We start from the raw sequence: 22,301 nt of genomic DNA on the forward strand, positions 1-22,301 counted from the left end.
AGACACGGGGAGAATGTACAAACTCCACACAGACAGTCGCCAGAGGGTGGAATCAAAGCCAGGTCCCTGGCGCTGTGAGGCAGCAGTGCTAACCACTGATCCACCTTATGTGTCTAGCAGGAGGACATGTGTGGTTTTAATTGATGGAATATTTGTTCTACTAAGTTTATGACACTCAAAAAATCAGGGGCCTTTCATTTAGTTCAGCTTCAGTTCATATGAATTAGGTCAGTTCAGAGGACAGGTTTCCTCTTAGAAGAAGAAGAAAATTCTCAGATCAGGACACTGAACCTTCCAAATCCATGACCCATACCACCCAGTGGGATAATGGCAGGAGACACATGGGAACACTATCACCTTCAGGTTTTCCTTTAAGGCACACCATTCTTATTTGGAAATGTATTACCTTCATTCATCTATTGCTGGGTCAAAATCCTGGAACTCCATAACAGCACTGTGGGTGTACCAACACCACATAGACTTCAGCAGTTCAAGAAGGCTGTTCATCACCTTCTTCTCAAGGGAAATAAGAATGGGCAATGATTGCTGTCCAGCTAGTGACACACACATCCTCTGAATTAGAAAAATGAACAGTTTTCAACCCAGTGGAAGGGCTGTAGTTTGTGAAGGCTCCAAGCTGAGAGAATTTGTATACACGTTTTCAAGTTGTCAGAACTGGAAAGGAATGATAAGCTGTCTCAACAATCCTGAAGGAAGCCTGGACAGTGTTGGTTAAGTAGGAAATTAAAGAGTTGACATAGGAGTGATATTTCTCTGTGATTGACTATCTGTAAGCATATTGCTGGGAAACGGATTGAAACTTTGTTTTGTTGTTTATGGCACAATCTTTCTAAAGTGTCATATAGAATCATAGAGTAGTACAGCATGGAAACTGAGCCTTTGATCCAACCAGTCCACACTGACCGTAATCCCAAAACCAAAATAGTTAGCTGTGCTTGGCCTATATCCGTACAAACATTTCCTATTCATGTAGTTATCTAAATGTCTTTCAAACATTGTAACTGTACCTGCATCCACCACTTTCTCTGGAAGTTCATTCCAAATACAAACCACTCTGTGCAAAAAAAAAATTGCCCCCTCACGTCCTTTTTAAATCTTTCTCCTCTCACCTTTAAAATATGTCCCTAGTTTTGAACTCTCCCACCTAGGGAAAGACCCTTGTTACTCACCTTTTCAATGTTCCTCATGATTTCATAAACCTCAATAAGGTCACCCCTAAACCTCCTACGCTCCAGCGGAAAAACTCCAAATCCTTTCCGTCTATTTTTATATCTCAAACCCTCCATTCCTGGCAACATCTTGGAAAATTTTTTTGAAAACCCTTTCCAGTTTAATAATGTCCTTCCTACAACAGGGCAGCTAGAACTGCACACCAGAAGTGGCCTCACCAATATCCTGTACAACCTCAGCATGACATCCCAACTCCTATATTCAAAGATCTGAGCAATGAAGACAAGTGTGCTGAAAGTCTTCTTAACCACCCTGTCTATCTGTGACACAAATTTCAAGGGACTATGTACCTGAACCCCTAGGTCTGTCTGTTCTACACCATTACCCAGGGCCCTATCATGAGTTGTACAAGTCCTGTCCTTATTTGTATCACCAAAATGTGTAGCTTAGCTTTTTCTTCTATTTTCTGTATTAAAACTGTGTTCTTTTATTAAAGGACATTTGCAGCTTTGAGTGAACCTGTTTCAATGACTAACATCACATTAACCAATCACAGAAATTAAACTTATGATATATTGAGTTAGGTTTCACTCTGGTATCCGGCTTGCTCAGTACTACCATCAGCTGGGGTCACAATGTTATATAACACGTAACTTCAAAAGCTTGTCACTGACTGTGAAGCACTTTGAAATATCTTGAGGTTGTGGAAAACCCATAGAAATGTAAGTCTTTTTTAAACTGGTTGATTCTTAAGTGCTGCCAGTCTCTTCCATTGATCCTGTGATATGGGCAATCTCAGGGGAATGGAGACCCACTGACTGAAGGGATCACAAAATTGCTGTACTTTGCACAACCTCTTGAAAAAAAATCAATTCAGTAGTTTAATGGTCATATTTACTGAACTAGTTTTTTAAAAGCTGAGTTAAAATTTTCAATATGCTGTGCTGGGATTCAAACTGAAGCACGCTTCGTTATTAGCCCTTAGCTATTAGCTTGATCTAAATTCTTTATTCTTTGTTGGGATGTGGACATTGTTGGCAAGGCTGGCATTTGATGCCCATCTCTATAAACTGAATGGTTTGCTAGGCCAGTTCAGAATGCCACCAAGAATCACATGCATGCCAGACTGGGTAAGGATTGCAGGTTCCCTTCCCTAAAGGACAGATGGGTTTTTACAATAATTGATGATAGTTGCCAGGGCCACCATTACCAAGTCTAGCTTTATATTCTAGTTAGATTAATTAAATTTAAATTCCACCCACCCAATGCCATAATGCCCAGTGTATTAATCAGGGACTCTGGATTACTAGGCCAGTGACTTTGTCACAACACCGCTGTCTTCATCCCAGTAGACATAGAATCAGAATTTTGCAGTACAGAAGGAGGCCATTTGACCGATCATGTTTGTACTAGCTTCTGAAAGGGCTACTCAGCTAGTCCCATTCTCCAGCCCTATCTCCATAACCCTCTAAGTTCACCCCTTTCAAATACATATCCATTTCTATTTTAAAACCTCTTTTGGAATCTGCCTCCCCCACCCTCCCAGGCAGCGCATTCCAAATCATAGAGTCATAGAGTAATACAGCATGGAAACAGGCCCTTCGGCCCAAACTGGTCCATGCTGACCATGGTGCCCACTCAGCTAGTTCCAATTGTCCGCATTTGGTCCATATCCCTCGAAACCTTTCTCATCCATATTCCTATCCAAATGGTTTTTAAAGTGTTTCTGCTGTACCTGCTTCAACCACTTTCTCCAGTAGCCCATTCCATATACCCACCACTCCCTGTGTGAAGTTGCCGCCCCTCAGGACCTTCCTAAATCTATCCCTTCTCACCTTAAACCTTTGCTCTCTAGTTTTTAATTCCCCACCCCTGGGGTAAAAGATTATATGCATTCACACTATCTATGCCCCTCATGATTTTATACACTTCAATAAGGTCACCCCGATTCCCCTATGGTCCAAGGAATAAAGTCCTATCCTGGCCAACCTGTCCCTATAGCACAGGCCAATAGTCTTGGCAACATCCTCATAAACCTTCTTTGCACACTTACCATTTTAACTATGTCTTTCCTATAACAGGGCAACCAAAACTGTACACAATATGCCAAGTGCAGCCTCACCAATCACTTATACAACTGTAACGTAACGTCCCAACCCCTATACTCAATGCCCTGACCGATGAAGACCAGCATGCTAAATACCTTCTCCACCACCCTGTCCACCTGTGACGCCGCTTTCAATGAACTATGTACTTTTACTCCTAAGTCCCTCTGTTCCACAACACTCCTCAGGACCTTACCATTTACTGTATAAGTCCTACCATTGTTTGACTTTCCAAAATCAGTATCTCACATTTAACTGTATTGAATTGCATTTGCCAATCCTCAGGCCACTTCTCCATCTGATTAAGATCCCTCTGTAATTTTTGATAACCTTCTTCAATATCCATAATACCTGCCAATTTTGTATCATCTGCAAACTTAGTAATCATGCCTTTTACATTCACATCCAGATCATTTATGTTAATAACAAATCACAAAAGGTCCCAGCACTGACCCCTGTGGCACACCATTAGTCACAGGCCTCCGGTCCGAGAAACAATCTTCAACCATCACCCTCTGCTTCCTACCATTGAGCCAATTTTGAATCCAATTAGCTAGCTTTCCCTGGATCCCATGCAACCTAACTTTCATGACTTGCCTACCGTGCGGGACCTTGTCAAAGGCCTTACTGAAATCCATATAGGCAACATCGACTGCTCTACTCTCATCCATCCTCTTGGTTACCTCTTCGAAAAACTCTACAAGATTCATCAGACGTGACTTCCCGCGCACGAATCCATGCTGACTATCCCAATATTGGTTGATCCTAACAACTCTCAAGGTAAAGAAAGTTTCTCCTCATCTCACGCCTAGCACTCTTGCTGACAATATTGAACTTGTGACCCCAGTTAATAACACTACTTATTTGCAATAGAATATCCTTCTTTACCTTGTGGAAATTGTTCATAATTTTGAACACCTCAATAAGGTCACTTCTTAGTCGTCTCTATTCCAAGAAGAACAAGCTCAATCTTTCTAATCTTTCCTTCATTCCTGTTATCATTTTAGTAAATCTCATATGCACTCTCTCCAGGGCTTTAACATCCTTCCTTAAAGAAGGTGTCCAGAACAGAACATAACACATAATACTCCAAATGTGGTCTCACCAATGATTTACTACACATGTAGCATCACTTGCTTGCTTTTAGACTCTATGCCTCTATTTACAAACCCAACGATCCTATAAGCCTTCTTAACAACTGTTGAACCGGCCTGGCCATCTTCAGAGAATTATAAATGTACTTGCGTCAAAATTGTACCATTGAGCCTTTATTGTCTCTCCATGTTTCTTCTACCAATGTGCATTACCTCACATTTCTCTGCATTGAATTTCATCTGCCAGGTGTCTGCCCATTTGGCCAATCTGTCAACGTCCCTCTGAAGTTGCTCAGCATCCTGACAATTCACTGTTTCCCCTTGCTTAGTATCGTCTACAAATTTAGAAATTTTGACCTCAACACCCATCTCCAAATTATTTATATAAATCAGAAAAAGCTCAAGTCCCAACACCAATCCCTGGGGAATACTACTGGGGGTTTTGCTATAACGTGTGTTATAGTAATGCGATTGGCTATAACCAATTGACGAATAGGGGAACGCTATTTCTAAAACGTGAACTTGTGTTGGCTATAACATGATTCTATCGAGTAGGCATCTTGCTGTCATCCTGCAGGCATCTTTGCTAATGATATCTACAGTGTACTTGTGATCAGGAGATAGCCGGAAGGAGGACATAAAGAGGCAATGATAATGATCGGAGGGTGATGCTGCCTATAGCTCAGGCCGGCATCATGTGGCTTGTTGTGGCTGTACTGTTGGTGCTGCCCTTCATTCTTTTTGACTAGCCCTTCAAGCAAGCTCCAGGAGGTCATGGTTGAGACATACCTGAATTCCATTTACCTATCTTTGCTCCATAACCCTTAATTGTAAATTTCTCATTCTTGTTATCAATTCCTCTGTAGTCTTACTCATCTTGATTTCTGTAATCTCAAACAATCCCACAACTTGCTCTGATAGATCTGTGTTCCTTCAATTCCAGCCTCTTGCACACCAGATTTTCATTGCTTTACCATACTGGCCTTATTCACAGCTGCCCAGCTCCAAAGTTTTGTAATTTCCTTAGCAACTCTCTCTCACCTTCTCAAAAACATTCCTGAAACCTACTTTGACCATCAGCAATCCTCATCTGACTTGGTGTTGATTCTTGTTTAATATTCCAGAGTAACTGGTTGCTTCATTTGAAACCTTGGTGAAGGATATCCTGAAGGAGCAAATGGTCTGTGGGTAAGGAAAGCCTTACCCAAAGTGCCAGCTCATTACACATAGAGTTGTAGCGGGTGGCAGAAGTTCAAACTCAGCCTTGCCATCATTGATTTCAAACTGCTGCGAAGCCGCTGTCACAGTCGGACCAACCTGTCTGAACAGCTGCTTACAGTAATGCTATCCTTTGTGTTACGCTTTTTTTTGGTGGTCTGCCCCAATCCCGCTTTTCCCCTCAGCCCAGTTATTTATATAGCACGATTTTCTCTAACACGATGTTGCACTGGAATGCAACTATCGTGTGATAGCAGAACCCCGTCCTTTCGACTCGTCTCCAAACTGAGAAATGCCCATCTCTACCTACCCTCTGTTTCTTATCCTTCAGCCAACTTCTAATCCATGCTGCCAAGGACCCATCAGTCCCAAACATTTCTAATTTGCTAACCAATCTGCATGTGGCAACGTATCAAATGCTTTCTGAAAGTCTAAATATACAATATCCACAGCACTACTCTCATCTACTGCCTGCGTCACCTTGTCTAAGAACTCAATTGAATTTGTCAGACCTGACCTGCCCTTGACAAAGCCATGTTGACTGTCTAGTATTAATTTTTTTCCTATGTATATTTACCTTATCCCTTTTATGTCCTCCATCAGTTTTTCCACTACTGATGTCAAGCTAACAGGCCTGTAGTTTCCCCCGAGTTATCCTTTGTCCCTTTCTTAAACAAAAATGTCACATTTGCAATCCTCCAGTCCCCTGGGACTACTCCTGTGATTAGACAGGCCTGGAAAATTTCTGTCAATGGCTCCGTGATTTGCTCCTTTACCTTTCTCAGCAATCTAGGATGCATCCATCCGGGCCAGGCAATTTCTCTACCTGGAGTGCTGCCAGCCTTTTTAGCACCTCTTCTTTATCTAACACTATACTGTTCATTTGCCCAACATTCATGTTTTCAATGAGGCCATTGTCATCATCTGATTTAGCAAAGATAGAAGTGAAATATTCATTTAGTACCTTTGCCATACCCTTTGCTTCAGCGAGCAGCTTACCCTGCTTGTTCCTTATGGGCCCACCCTATCCTTCACTAATCTTTTACTATGAATATGCTTGAAGAAAATGTTACTATTTGGTTTAGTGCAGCCTGTGATCCTTTCTTCCTGTTTCCTCTTAGTCTTCATTATTTCAGCCTTACCTTGTCTCCTGCATTTGAGATAGGACAGGCCAAAAGGACAAATCAGGAAGACTATCAGCCTCATATTCCCACACTCGTGATTGAATTAGGAATGATGTATTAGCATCAGGTGGTCCAATCTCAGAGCTGCCAATTCCGAGATGAGAGAAATGAGCTGTGTACCTAAACAATGCTCTTAAGTGGCCCAAAGATAATGCAATAGGCAAATGTAAGGAACAAGTCAAGTTTTGTTTACTCTTTTGTGATTTGTGGATTTCACCAGCCAGGCTAATGTTTGGTGCCCTTGAACTGAATGGTGTGCAGTTGGGGGGGTAGGAATGCTACTTTTCTGAGGAGTCACACGTGGACCAGACCAGGTGGTGATGGCAGAATTCCTTCCTTAAAAGGAAATCTATAAATCCTGTCTGCTTTAAAACAACAATCAATGATAGTCTCAGTGTTGGTAACCATGGTATCTATCTGTCTATCCCAGATTTGTTACTCTACCAACTACCCTGCTTGGATTTGAACCAGGTCCCCCAGAGCATTAGCCTGGTTTTATAGATTACTGGCTCAGTGACATTACCACTATGCTAGCACATCACCCTGTCCACACCTTGCTCCTCTCTCCTCCCTATCCTTTTCCTCTGTCTTCCATACGCTCTTTGTTTTTGCCATCTGTACAAGTGTTTATGTCTGCTGTAAGATTAAGAGAGCGGGAATGTTACCTTAGGTTCTGCACCTGTGAGGGGTCCATAATTGGCACTTAAATGTAACTACTATCTTCATTCCTTCTTTCTGTCTCTGCTTCTGGAAGGTAATCTCACCCAGTGACGGCATATTCCACGGTATGGTATTCCAATTGAAAATTGGGTGGGGCATGTTGGAAAGTCTAATGATACCCTTGCTGCAGATGAGGCTCTTGACAAACTGGCAGAGTAGGAAATAACCTCTTTCATCTTTCCTCGTTTCGTGGCTTGTGAATTCTCTACCATTGCTCAACTTGCAAAAAAAATCTCTCGAGTCAAGAAGGAAACTGCATTTACATGCTCCCTTCAATGTTATCAGGACATCCCAAAGCGCTTCACTCAATACTGAGGATGACTTAAAAGTGCTTCACAGCCACTGAATTAATCTTAAAGTGTAATCTCTGTTGTTATAATCACAACTACCAGTTTGGGCACAGCAAGTTCCCAGAGCAGAAAGGGCAAGATAATCTACTCAGGTCATGTTTATTGAGGGACAGAATTTGGTCTGGACAGCTGCTCCTTCTCCAGTCAATAGTGGCCGTGGGATCTTTTACAGCCAGAGGGAGACAGACAGGAGCTGCAGTTAACCATGTCATCTGAAAGGCAGTAATTCGATTGATATAGCACTTCCTCAATGCTGCACCGGAAGTATCAGTTAAGGTTATTTGCTCAAATCCCTTGACTGGGACTTGAACTGACGACCTACTGACACAGAAGCAGAAAAGCAAGCAACTGAACCTCAGTCTCACACACATATATTCATTCAACACCTTAGCAGAGTTACATACTTTTACTTATTAAAACCTGTATTTTATTAAAATATAAATAAGGTGAATGTTTTGTTTGCTTGGCACTGACCCTCAATACCTTTAGTTACTAGGCTTTAATCGTTCTCAGCCTCGACAGCATGTGACGCATGCCAAACTGTCTAAGGAATTGCAGAATATATATTTAGAATGATTTCTGTCTTCTCAATCTCCTACGCTATGCTGCTGATGTATCAGGCTGGCATCTGCTTGAACATCTTGTCCCGCCAGTTCACAAAATGAGATTTGTTATCACAAAACTGAGGAGGGCCCCCAAGATAAATCTGGCAATTTAACCCTGACTTCTTCCAAACCCCTTTAGTTTCCAACTATGTCATGATGTCAATGTGAGAATCTTTAACACTACACAAAATATAAACTGTGACACATCACTGGTGGATTCTGCGTTTGTCGAGATGAGAGTTAAAGGTTGGAAACAGTCATCCTCTCTTTTTTAAACCCACTAATGGCTCCCAGACAGGTACAGTACGGCATCGTTACAAAGTAAAGCTCCTCTACACTTTCAACTGAAAGTAAAGATCCTTTACTCTTGTAAACTGAAAGTAAAACTCTCTCGGCACTGTCTCCATCAAACACTCTCGGGACACGTATAGTATGGAGTTAGACACAGAGTAAAGCTCCCTTAACCTGTTCCCATCAAACACTCCCAGGATGATAGAATACAGGGTTAGATAGAGTAAATCTATCAATGCTCTTTTAAACCTCTCTCTACACTGTCCCCCATCAAACACCCACAGGACAGGTACAACATTACATTAGATACAAAGGAAAACTCCTTCAAAACCGTCCCATCATACACACATAGGGCAGAGACAGCAGAGGTTAGATACAATGATGATCCTACTAGTCTGCCTCATCCAATACTTAGTCCAATATGATTGAAGTTAGGTACAAATCCAAGTTCACATTAAGTGTCTCCAGGTGAGCTATAGCACAATAAATTTGAAGCAGCATTACAATGATCCATCAAATATCCCCAGATCCAGCTCGAGCTAGATGCTAGGATGGATCTCTTAGTTGATAAGTATTGTAACTTGCGAATGTGGGGGAGGGGCAGAAACATTGCAATGAGGCAAATTGGGATTGGCAGATGAGATAGAAACCTATTGTCAGTTGTGAAACTGTACTTCTTAAAAGAAATTCATCAATGGGCTTTGATGTCACTGGCTGGCCAACATTTATTGCCCATCCCAGATTGTACTTGAACTGAGTGGCTTGCCAGGCCCTTACAGGAGACCAATAAGAATCAACTGCATTGCTGTGGGTCTGGATCACGCATGAATGCCAGGCAAGGTAGGGACACAGGTTTCCTTCCCTAAAGGGGATAAGTGAACTACATGCGTATTTACAACAATAGTTACATGGTTGCCATTAGGCTAAATCACAGTTTTGTTTTATATTGCATTCAAATTTCACCCTCTGCTATTGTGGGATTTCAGCACGTGTCCCCCAGATTTTACTCTAGGGGTCTTGCCCGGTGACATTACCACCATAACACCACTTCCCAACAGGATGCCTCTTCCTTAGAAGCAAACAAAGGAAGAAAACCAGGGGAAAACAAATCATAAAATACGTGCAAATTTTGACCTGTAACAGAAAGAGTTCCTTTCCCGCACTTCAAAACTCAACAACAGAACGCAGCAGCCCGCTTGTGTTTTTGGACTATTATACTAAGACAATTTAAATTATTATTTGGTAGTCCTCTGAATGAATTCCTGAAATTCTCATTCTTTATTTGGCCCTGCACATCTCCCACTATACATAGAAAAGGTGTCCCAAACTAAAATTGTGAGCTCTTATGGTATTAAGCAACAGCAGGTCTGTATAACAGCCAAGTAGCATAGGTTGCTGAAGGGACAGGAAAATCCATTCAGTAATGCAGTAATAATTCTTACTGTGCTGAAATAACAAGAGTTCCTTGGTTACACAGTGAGCAATCCTTGGCCTGTTGAATGAACAGCTACTCCTTACAGATACAGTGAATTACCTGTACCATAGAACATTACAGTGCAGTACAGGCCCTTCGGCCCTCGATGTTGCGCTGACCTGTGAAACCAATCTGAAGCCCATTTAACCTACACTATTCCATTATCATCCATATGTTTATCCAATGACCATTTAAATGCCCTTAAAGTTGGCGAGTCTACTACTGTTGCAGGCAGGGCATTCCACGCCCTCACTACTCTCTGAGTAAAGAACCTACCTCTGACATCTGTCCTATATCTATCATCCCTCAATTTAAAGCTATGTCCCCTCGTACTAGCCATCACCATCCGAGGAAAAAGGCTCTCACTGTCCACCCTATCTAATCCTCTGATCATCTCGTTTGTCTCTATTAAGTCACCTCTTAACCTTCTTCTCTCTAACGAAAACAGCCTCAAGTCCCTCAGCCTTTCCTCATAAGACCTTCCCTCCATACCAGGCAACATCCTGGTAAATCTCCTCTGCACCCTTTCCAATGCTTCCACAGCCTTCCTATAACGCAGCGACCAGAACTGTACGCAATACTCCAAGTGCAGCCGCACCAGAGTTTTGTACAGCTGCAACATGACCTCATGGCTCCAAAACTCAATCCCTCTACCAATAAAACCTAACACTCGCTCGACCACTTCCTCCCTGCCTGACAGGTACGTACTTATCAAGGCCACGCAGTAGCTGTTCCTTGAACAAGCTCCACATTTCAATTGTGCCCAGCCCCTGCAGTTTCCTTCTCCATCCTATGCATCCTAAATCTTGCCTAATTGCCTTTCCCCCAGCTATAACTCTTGCCCTGCGGTATATACCTATCCTTTTCCATTGCTAAAGTAAACGTAACCGAATTGTGATCACTGGTTGAATTGTTTCAATTCTGCATAAGTTACAAATGAGCTAACCCTTGCTGGCCTGAATTAAGAACCGTACACCTTCTTAACAACCCTATCAACCTGGATGGCAACTTTCAGTGATCTATGCACATGGACACCGAGATCTCTCTGCTCATCCACACTACCAAGAATCTTACCATTAGCCCAGTACTCTGTGTTCCTGTTACTCCTTCCAAAGTGAATCACCTCACACTTTTCCGCATTAAACTCCATTTGCCACCTCTCAGCCCAGCTCTGCAGCTTATCTATGTCCTTCTGTAACCTGCAACATCCTTCCGCACTATCCACAACTCCATCGACTTTAGTGTCATCCGCAAACTTACTAACCCATCCTTCTACGCCCTCATCCAGGTCATTTATAAAAATGACAAACAGCAGTGGCCCCAAAAACAGATCCTTGCGGTACACCACTAGTAACTGAACTCCAGGATGAACATTTCCCATCAACCACCACCCTCTGTCTTCTTACAGCTAGCCAATTTCTGATCCAAACCGCTAAATCACCCTCATTCCCATGCCTCCGTATTTTCTGCAATAGCCTACCATGGGGAACCTTATCAAACGCTTTACTGAAATCCATATATACCACATCAACCGCTTTACTCTCATCCACCTGTTTGGTCACCTTCTCAAAGAACACAATAAGGTTTGTGAGGCACGACCTACCCTTCACAAAACCGTGTTGACTATCCCTAATCAAATTATTCCTTTCTAGATGATTATAAATCCTATCTCTTATAATCCTTTCCAAACTTTACCCACAACCGAAGTAAGGCTCACTGGTCTATAATTACCAGGGTTGTCTCTACTCCCCTTCTTGAACAAGGGGACAACATTTGCTAGTCTCCAGTCTTCTGGCACTATTCCTGTAGACAATGACGACATAAAGATCAAAGCCAAAGGCTCTGCAATCTCCTCTCTAGCTTCCTAAAGAATCCTAGGATAAATCCCATCCGGCCCAGGGGACTTATCTATTTTCACACCTTCCAGAGTTGCTAACACCTCCTCCTTATGAACCTCAATCGCGTCTAGTCTAATAGCCTGTATCTCAGTATTCTCCTCGACAACATTGTCTTTTTCCTGTGTGAATATTGACGAAAAATATTCATTTAGCACCTCTCCTATCTCTTCGGACTCCACGCACAACTTCCCACTACTGTCCTTGACTGGCCCTAATCTTACTGTAGTCATTCTTTTATTCCTGACATACCTATAGAAAGCTTTAGGATTTTCCTTGATCCTACCTGCTAAAGACTTCTCATGTCCCCTCCTGGCTCTTCTTAGCTCCCTCTTTAGGTCATTCCTGGCTAACTTGTAACTCTCAAGCGCCCGAACTGAGCCTTCACGCCTCATCTCTACATAAGCCTCCTTCTTCCTCTTGACAAGAGATTCAACTTCTTTAGTAAACCATGGTTCCCTAGCTCGACCACTTCCTCCCTGCCTGACAGGTACATACTTATCAAGGACACGCAGTAGCTGTTCCTTGAACAAGCTCCACATTTCAATTGTGCCCAGCCCCTGCAGTTTCCTTCTCCATCCTATGCATCCTAAATCTTGCCTAATCGCCTCATAATTGCCTTTCCCCAGCTATAACTCTTGCCCTGCGGTATATACCTATCCCTTTCCATCGCTAAAGTAAACGTAACCAAATTGTGGTCACTGGTTGAATTGTTTCAATTCTGCATAAGTTACAAATGAGCTAACCCTTGCTGGCCTGAATTGAGAACTTTATACCGTACAGGCAGCACCCCTCACCGCCCCCAAACCACCACCACCACCCCCGTTGTGATTAGGTTCCATCCTGGAATCTGTTTGTATGCTTGTCGCAACGCACTGCAGGACAATGTAAAGCAGCCATTGCTAAGTACAGGAAATATTCGTATGTAAAGTCTTTAAAATTACAGCCCTGTATGGGATCACATTCGTAAGTACAAGCATTCATAAATCAGATGTTCGGAAATTTGGGACTCCTTATACAGTTAATGAATGAGTAACCATTACTTAGCTGAATAAATAGGTGTTCTACAAATTTATATAATGCAATCTTTATTCTGCCAAATATAATCTTGGTCTCATTGAGCTTCTAAAGAATATTTACATCAATGTTGAGGTAAAGAAAGGATTCACTTTATCTAACTCCTTATACTATATCTCCCCTGATTCTACCAGTAAATTACACTGAACAAATAGGAACTTTGTACAGTAATGTAACTGCAGAATAGAGTCATTATAGCACAAAATGGAGGCCATTTGGCCTGTCAAATCTCTACTATCTCTCTATACAGAAATCCAGTAAGTCTTGTCCCTGTAGTCTTGCAAGTTTATTTTTCTCAAATTAACCTTCAGTTTCGTTTCGAAATCATTAATCCTCCTCGTTTCCGCCGCCCTATGGCAGCAAATTTCAATTTGTTGCCTCCCACTGTGTAACACAGTTCTCACTCTCAGCCCTCTCATCATCTTATGCTCAAAGTCTTTAACATGTGTGCTAATCTTTCTACCAATGGCTAAAGGGAACAACTTGTCTTTGTCTACCTTATCTAAATCTGTCATAATCTCTTGAACTTTTATCAAGTCTCCCCTCAAATTCCTTTGCACCAAGGAGAACAGCCTCAGCCTCTCCAACATAACCTTGTAATCTAACATCCCTCATTCCTGGAAAGTATTTGATAAATCTGCTCTGCACCCTTTCCAGAACACTTACATCCTTCCTAAAGTGGTGACCAAGACTGGATGTAATGCTCCAGTTGTGACCTAACCAGAGTTTTATAAATGCTGAGGATATTGTCCCTGCTTTTGCACTCATTGCCTCTATTTATGAAACTCAAGAACTGTATGTATTGCTGAGTACTTTTTCTAGGGCTTCTGATTTCAGCTTCAAATGATGCCACCCTCCAAAGTATCTAAACTCACTTCATATGGTTGCGTAAATGCATGTGGTTCTAGTGAACAGGAGCTTTGCATCCATACAGTTGAGTGGCCAATTTGGTGGACCGTACTTGGGGAGACCCAAACCTCTCTGCATCTCTGAACTCTGTAACCTCTCACCTTCTAGATAATGTGCTTCTTTTATATTCTTTCTGCCAGAATGGACGGTTCATGCCTTTCCACATCACACTCCATTTGCCAGATCTTTGCCCACTCACTTAACCTTTCTATATCCTTTTGTAGTCTCCTTATATCCTCTTCACAACTCACTTTCCTACCTAACTTTGTGTCATCAGCAAATTTAGCTACTTTGCCTTCAGTCCCTTCATCCAAATCATTTATATAAACTATAAAGAGTTGAAGGCCCAGCAGTGAGTCTTGTGGCATACCACTCATGACATCCAGCCAGCTCAAAAAAGAACCATTTATTCCCACTCCCTTATTTTTGTTAGCCAGTTAATTTTCTTTCCATAAAATAATGTTATTTCCTACAGCATGAAGTTTTATTTTCTGCAACAATCTTTGACATGGCACCTTATAATATTTGATGCCAACTTTATATTTTGAATGACAAAAACAGAAGTTGCTGGAAAAGCTCAGTTCTGAGGATGGGTCACTAGACCCGAAATGTTAACTTTGATTTCTCTTCACAGATGCAGCCAGACCTGCTGAGCTTTTACAGCAACTTCTGTTCTTGTTTCTGATTTACAGCATCCACAGTTCTTTCAGTTTTTATTTGATATTTCTAATGATCCAGGCTCAGGGATAAATAGTGGCCAGGACACCAATTAGAACCTCCCTTGTCCCCTTTGCAGTATTAGTCAGAGGATCTTTCACTTCCAATGCAGGCAGCAGGTGGAGCCTTGATATAACATCTCATCCAAAAAATGATAACTTCAACAGTGCAGCACTCACTCAGTATGGCTGTCACAGCCAGGCAGACAGGGACAGCTCTAGGTCTTCTTGAGGGGCTAGGCCTTGAGTGCTCACGTCTAGATTGTGATTTGTGAGTGCATGAAGCTGGAAATTCCAGGTGGCCTCCTTTAATTGGACTTAACAAATTTATTAATAAGCCCAATTCACAGTCTGTCACATCCGACATGCCTGATCCTTGATCTTGGACATTAGATTCCAACCTTGGCATTAAGGCAGGGTGCCAATCATAGAGGTTTTAGCAGGCATGGGGAGGGGGAGTGGTGTATAGTGATGTGGATCATCTCTAACTCTGCATGAGGGATGTTTAAACTCCAAATGGGATGGAGCATCTTTGGGGTGGGGGGGATTTCCAGTGGTTGGGGCAAGTCCCATTGCTAGGATGAGATGGAGCATTGTGTTTGTGGGGGGTGGTGTTATGATATCAGGTAGGTTAGTTAGCTGCAGTGGAGGGGAAGCCCGTCTGCTTTTCTGGACCCGCAAGCAGTGCTATCAAACTGTGGTAAGGGTGTGACAAGGAGGAAACTTAAAAATGACCAGAAAGGGAATCTCATAAGAGTACTGACTAAATAAATGGAGCACAGAGTAAAGTTGCAGTGCATTACTGTCTTCATAGAGACCCCCAACAACTTTTTAAAAAGAAAGGAATCCTCACAACATCAAGGAATGAATACCACTGGACATGATTCACTTAAAACTTTTACTGTAAACATAAACTAAAACAAAAATTCAAACATGGCAAATGTAACACTACATGTAATCTTAGTAATTCTAACACATCCTCCACAGGATGTCTCACTCCCCAATTAATCATTTCAATTTCTGAGCATTAACTGGTACTCAAATTCCATGCAAACTCCCTAGATGCAATAACACCAAAAAGGAGCATGTCTTTGAACCCTTTCTCACTTGGGTTTCAACAGTCCCAATGGTATTGAATCCCCAAAGATTCCCTTCTCCTAACCATGTTAAATGGTCTTGGAAATCCTGGAAACACTGAAACAATGGCAATAGGTCTTGTAAAATCCACAATCCCTTATTGTTTCTGTCTTCAGCTCTCTGTCCTTTTCAAATGTATAACACACACAGTAACATAGCCTCTGCTCTGTTCTCAGGGACCTGCTTTACCACAAGGATCTGTTTGAAACCTGCCAAACGGAAAACTTTTCTATTTGGAGAGGACCTTGCTTGTTTTCCTTCACATGAATTCTAAGTGTATTTGCACAACTGCCAAACAGAAACACAGGCTGAAACTCAACACCACTGCAAATAGCTTTCTATTTACCTTTTGCTTCTTAGCTCTTGCACAGTGCTCCCCAATCCACTTTGATCTTAAAGGGAACTTCACATAAGAAGAAATTACAGAATTTTCTCAAAGTGCAAGGGTCATCGCTAGTGATTGATGCTGTACTGTCGAGGATTGTGAGAAAGACAATAGCACAATTCGAGCAAATTGGCACTAGCAGTTAGGTTGTACATAGAATCAAAATTAAAACAGAAATACTCATATTTATAGTGAGCTGACTAGCTGTATTTTAACCAAGTCAAGTGGTATATTATTTCTGAATATAACAACCTGGTCAATAAGCAATGCATTGAAATCTCCCTGCTTAACAAAACTGTTCATCGCCTGCCCTAATATTTCACTGTGAGTCAGTGTCACATTTTGTTTGACCATTGCTCCTACAAAGATTTCTCCGGTTTTTGAAACAGTAAAGGTACTTATATAAATGCAAATTGTTGTCACGAATGGAAGATACAATTTGAGTGGAATCCTAAGATTAGTCATTATTCAATTAGATGGCACAGCAGACTGGATGGGTTTAATAGTCTACCTCTGCTCCTATTTTATGTGTTCTTGTTGTCCAGAAAGAAACATTGCTGTATCCCAAGGGGGGATGGATACAAATCAACACTGCATGGAGTAATGTAAGAATTATTGCAGGAGTAGGCTCTTTGAACTTGCTGTGCCATTCAGTAAAGATCACTGATCTTCTGCATCAACTCTATCTTCCCACACCCTTTCTCCACCTTCCTAACTTTTTTTTCATAGTCATAGAATCCCTACAGTGTGGAAACAGGCCCTTCGGCCCAACAAGTCCACACTGACCCTCGAAGCATCCCACCCAGACCCAGACCCCCTCAACACCCCCCCGCAACAATCTAGGCATCCCTGAACACTATGGGCAATTTAGCATGGCCAATCCACCTAACCTGCACATCTTTGGACTGTGGGAGGAAACCAGAGCACCCAGAGGAAACCCACGCAGACACAGGGAGAACGTGCAAACTCCACACTGACAGTCGCCTGATGGTGAAATCGAACCTGGGTCCCAGGTGTTGTGAGGCAGCAGTGCTAACCACTGAGCCATCATGCTGCCCTCAAATTTCTTAGTGTTCAGAAATCCTTGGCTTGAATTTAATCAATGATGGGGTATGAACACTTCTCCAAGGGACAGAACTGCAAAGATACACAACTTTCATTTCATCTAAGTTCAAAGATAGTCATTTGGTAGCACAGAACTTTAAATATTGCTGAAAAAAGATACATACTATTGAAATGTTTGAACTGAGGAGTGCAAGATGAAAAGCTTCAGCAAAATGGGTCTTTCTGTCATCATCCTCAAAGACATTGTCCAGAGAAGCAAACATGAGGGAATAATGAAATATGGGGGGGAAAGGTAGTTAGTTATCATCTAACCTCATCCTCAGCACTTGCAAAGTAAATTTATAGTGAGCTATATCTGTTGTATTTCATTATATTCTACTTAATATGACTTGAAATTAATTATAAACACAAAATGCAATAGCACATAGTGGTTGCTCATATGGGAATATAAAGGAAGTAAGCCAGAGATTTACAAAGAGTAGGTTTAGGCAACTTGCCAAGAAACCGGAGGAACAGTAAGACTATGTTATTACTGATATTCACTCACCTTAATGAGCTGCTGTGTAGTTTTTTTTTTGCGTAGGGATGTGAATGAATGGCTGGCCGATGAACTACGTTCCCTCTAATTTTGTTTTCTCCTACACAGCCCTCTGAGATCCATGCTCGGCAGTGACCATCCAAAACTGAAGTCAGCGCTACATATGGGACATCCGAGTGGCTGTGAGAGAAAGTGACAGCTTTTGGGGGTTTTAGACTTGAGTTGGAACAACTCCTGGATCGGGAATACTGGGCTGTGCTTCAGCCAGGTTAGGTCACCCTGCCTTACCTCTTATATAAGCAAAATACTGTGGCTGCTGGAAATATGAAATAAAAATAAATTACTAGAGAAATTCAGCAGGCCTGGCAGCATCTGTGGAGAGAGAGAAAGAGCCTAGTCTAATATGACTTCTTCAGAACTATAGCTTGAGTGTTCCCAAGGATTCATTTCGGACTCAAAACATTAACTATGTTTCTCTGTCCTCAGCATTTTCTGTTTTTATTTCTGACCAACCTTTAGGTCATTTGTTCTAACATCCCTCAACGGGGCTCAGTATCAAACCTTGATGGCATTTCATAGAAGTGCATTGGAATGCTTTACTTTTGTTTAAACATATTCATGGGATGTGGGCACCAGTGACCATAAGAAATAGGTACAGGAGTTCAGCCCTTCCAGCCTGCTCTGCCATGCAATAGGATCATGGCTGATCCTACACTCCTTGCATCCATGTTCCTGCCTTTCCCCATAAAACTTGAATCCCCAACTGACCAAGAACCTATCTATCTCAGCCTTAAATATACACAAGGGCTCTGGCCCCACAGCTGTCTATGGCAAAGAGTTTCAAAGACTCACCACCTTCAGAAGAAATTCCTCCTCATTTCAGTCTTAAATTAGTGCCCCTTAATTCTGAGCCAATTACCTCTGGCTTTAGATTTCCCACAAGGGGAAACATCCTCTCAGCATTTACCTTATGAATTCTATATGCCTCAATGATATCACTTCTCATACTCCTAAACTAAAATGACTAGAGTCCCAACCTAATTAATCTTAGCTCAGAAGACATTCCCTTTACATTGAGGATCATCCTGGTGAAACGTCTCGGAACGTCATCCAATAATGTATTTTCTTAAAGGAACCAAAACTGCTCACAGTACTGTAGATGTGGTCTCACCAGCATCCTGTGCAATTGCAGTAAGACCTCCCTACTCTTATCCCATTGAAAGGCGGCCACCATTCCATTAACCTTCCTATTACCTCCAGCACCTGTGTGCTAGTTTTTGTGTTTGGTGCACAAGTATCCCCAAGTCCATTTGCATTGCAGCTTTCTCCAGTTTTTCTTATGTAAGTAAGACAATTCTTTTGTTCTCCCTTCCAAAATAAATACTAATAAGCCTTGTTGCCAGTCTCTAATTTCTCTTGTACTAAGTGGTTTGGCCATTTCAGATGGTGGTTAAGTGTCAAGCAGCTTTGCTGTGGGTCTGGAGTCACATGCAGGCCAAACCGTGTAAGGACGTCAGATTTCCTTCCCCGAAGGACATTTGTGAACCCAGTGGATTTTCGCACTAGTTATAATGGACATTATCATTGAGACTGGTTATTGATTCTGAAGAGATTCAAAGATTTTAAATTCCAGCAGCTGACTGTGATGGGATTTGAACCCATGCCAAGTGTCAAACTGGGCAAATAATACTGCTATGCCACTATTATCCACCTTTATTACATCAAATGCTATACAAATGCAAATTGTCGTGAATGGAGGATATGTGGTTTGTAGAGAGGGATATTCTTGGGTTTCAGAAGGGAAATGGATTGAACCCTACTGGCACAATGGTAAGTGCCTCCACCCCTAGACCAGGAGGCCCAGGTTCAAGTCTTTCCTGCTCCAGAGGTGTGTAGTAACAACTCTGAACAGTTTGATCAGCAAAACAAAAACATTTTCCGAGGAAACAAGCAAAACTAGAGAAGTAATGGAACAGAGAGGGCTAAATTAAATATTGTTCATCCTATTGCTAAGCCAAAGAAAGATACATTTGCATGAATGAATTCTTGAAAGGTCATAGAAATTTAATGGGAATAACAGAGCTCTGGTAAACTATTGAGAGTTTCCAAGCCTAGGACATGCATTTAAGGAGCTACAGTTTACAAAGGGCATTAGTGTCCACTGGAGAGGCATTTGGTCATGTATAGCTTGAGGGAGATCAGTGGCATATGGTGAGGAGGCAGTGTCTCAATGAAGTATACAGCTACTAGGGGATTGAACCCAAATAGTTGGCTTGTATTCTGCATCATACTCCAGTCATTTAACAACTGAGCTACCCCACCCCAGTTCCAGGATAAAGGGCTGGCCGTTATGGCAGCAAGTCAAAAGGGAACCTAATGAAACCTCTGACATTATGAAAGGCATGGGGATATGGACATGGACATCGAAATTAGCAGCCCATCTTTGTCTCCACCACCCCACTCCCCCATTTTGAATGCAGTAATTAACAAGCTCAATAGTTTGTTGATGAATAATTGTCATTTCCACTGACTGTCATGAAGAAATTTGGGAGTGTCTTAGAGTAGCAGTGACGAGGTAGGGCAAGGCTGCACCTGAATGTTGTAATAGATTCTGCTGGGAAAGGTGGGAGAGATGAATATTTCTTTTTTATTATTCATTCACGGGGTGAGGGCAGTGCTTGCTAGGCCAGTATTTATTTCCCATCTCAGAGGACAGCTAGGAGTCAACCACATTGCTGTGGGTCTGGAGTCACATGTAGGCCAGACCAGGTAAGGATAGCCGTTTCCTTCCCTAAAGGACAATAGTAAACCAGATGTGTTTTTCCTATAAATGACAGTGGTTTCATGGTCATCATTAGAGTCTTAATTCCAGATTTTCATTGAATTCAAACTCCACCATTTGCCGTGGCAGGATTTGAACCTGGATCCCCAGAACAATACCTGCATCCCTGGATTAACAGTTCAGCGATAATAGCACTAGGCCCTTTCCTCAAAGTAAATGTTTTTTTTCTGTCTGCATTTTTCTTTAAGCTTACAATAAGAAATAGATTGGGAGCGCAAGAGGACCTTTAAATCTCTTTTAAGCTGTGACCTATTTCCTATTTTATCTAACATGATGGGAGCCAGCCTAATCTCCCGGTTGGGCCCAGAGCCCTGCCTTTCCACCTCTAATTTGCCATGTCTCTGCCGGATGATCTGATGAACTTAAGACAGGGTTGGGGGAGTAGGCTCCCTTGTTTTCATTCCTGCTCCCTCATCCCATTGGGAATTGTAAAATCTGTAGAGGTTTGCAGAAAAGACTTTTCAATGAAGCTGGGTGAAGAGTGACAACGGTAGGTAAAAGGGGACTTTGCATTCAAGGAACAATGTGTCAGAGGACACAGTGTGCAGTGAAGTCAAGGAGAGAAAGAAATAAAAATTTGCACCTCATCATGAAAGGATTTAAAGCCCTTTTCATACCATGAATTATTTTGGAGTACAATCAGTTGCAGTGTATAGAAAAAACAGCACAGCCGCCTCTTCACCCATGGTAATTTTACACAGATTACAATGAATGACCTATTAAATAAAGCGCAAGGAGAAGTGTTGGCTTGAACATGAGAAGACTCCCTAATCCTCTTCAGCTGCTATCAGGGGCTTGTTCATATCCATTCCGCTGAACAGAATAAGTGCAACTGAACTCCAGTTTGATGCTAAGAAATGGAGGCAATTACAGACCTTACTATCCCTCCCACCTCACCTCGTTCAGAATAGGAGGAAAGGTTAAACAGGTTCAAACAAGTTCTTATTTTTTAAATGGCAAAAGTGAATTAAGAAGAACTTTCTCATGCAGAAATTTTTTGGAGTCTGAAATGCCTCTGCCACATTCTCAGGCAGTGCAAGTTCACTAGAAGCATTTAAAAGAGAACCAGATAGTTATCTGAAAAAGAAGAATGTGCAGGGTCATCGGGAGAAGGCCGGGGAAACAGCACTTAGGCAATTGCTCATATGGACAGCCAGTGCTGAATGGCCTCCTACTGTGCTGTAAGTTACGTGGTTCTGTAAACAGAAAGAGGTTTCTGCTTCAAGGGCAAAGAGCTAGGATGTTAATCATAGACTTGTCCAGACATTGGCAGAGAAAAAGACTGCAGAGGAGAATCTTAAAAAGCAGGCAAGGTTCTAAATAAGGTGTGTGATTGTTTGTTGTTCATATTGTGGAATGGCCAATAAAGGTTTGAGAGTATTTTTTCAAATTTCATTCATGGGTGTCACTGGCAAGACTATTTGTTGCTGAATTTCTTCTTGAATCACTGAAGTCTATGTGGGTTCTCCAACTTAGTGATACTTGGGAATGTGTAAACACATGGA

General features: G+C 41.9%; 1 protein-coding gene and 1 long non-coding RNA gene across 3 annotated transcripts in view; one reads left to right on the forward strand and one right to left on the reverse strand.

Annotated features, from left to right (window-relative positions):
- Positions 1-18,260, forward strand: part of LOC125487195 — a 40,595-nt gene extending 22,335 nt beyond the window's left edge. Inside the window, exon 3 of the long non-coding RNA XR_007265718.1 lies at positions 18,063-18,260. This is a non-coding gene — a long non-coding RNA (uncharacterized LOC125487195). The remainder of the gene's footprint in view (positions 1-18,062) is intronic.
- Positions 1-22,301, reverse strand: part of lrrc4ba (leucine rich repeat containing 4Ba) — a 62,752-nt gene that overhangs the window by 10,985 nt on the left and 29,466 nt on the right. The window lies entirely within an intron of this gene.

Source organism: Rhincodon typus, chromosome 37 (genome assembly GCF_021869965.1).
Source record: "Rhincodon typus isolate 14 chromosome 37, sRhiTyp1.1, whole genome shotgun sequence".
Taxonomy (NCBI): Eukaryota; Metazoa; Chordata; class Chondrichthyes; order Orectolobiformes; family Rhincodontidae; genus Rhincodon; species Rhincodon typus.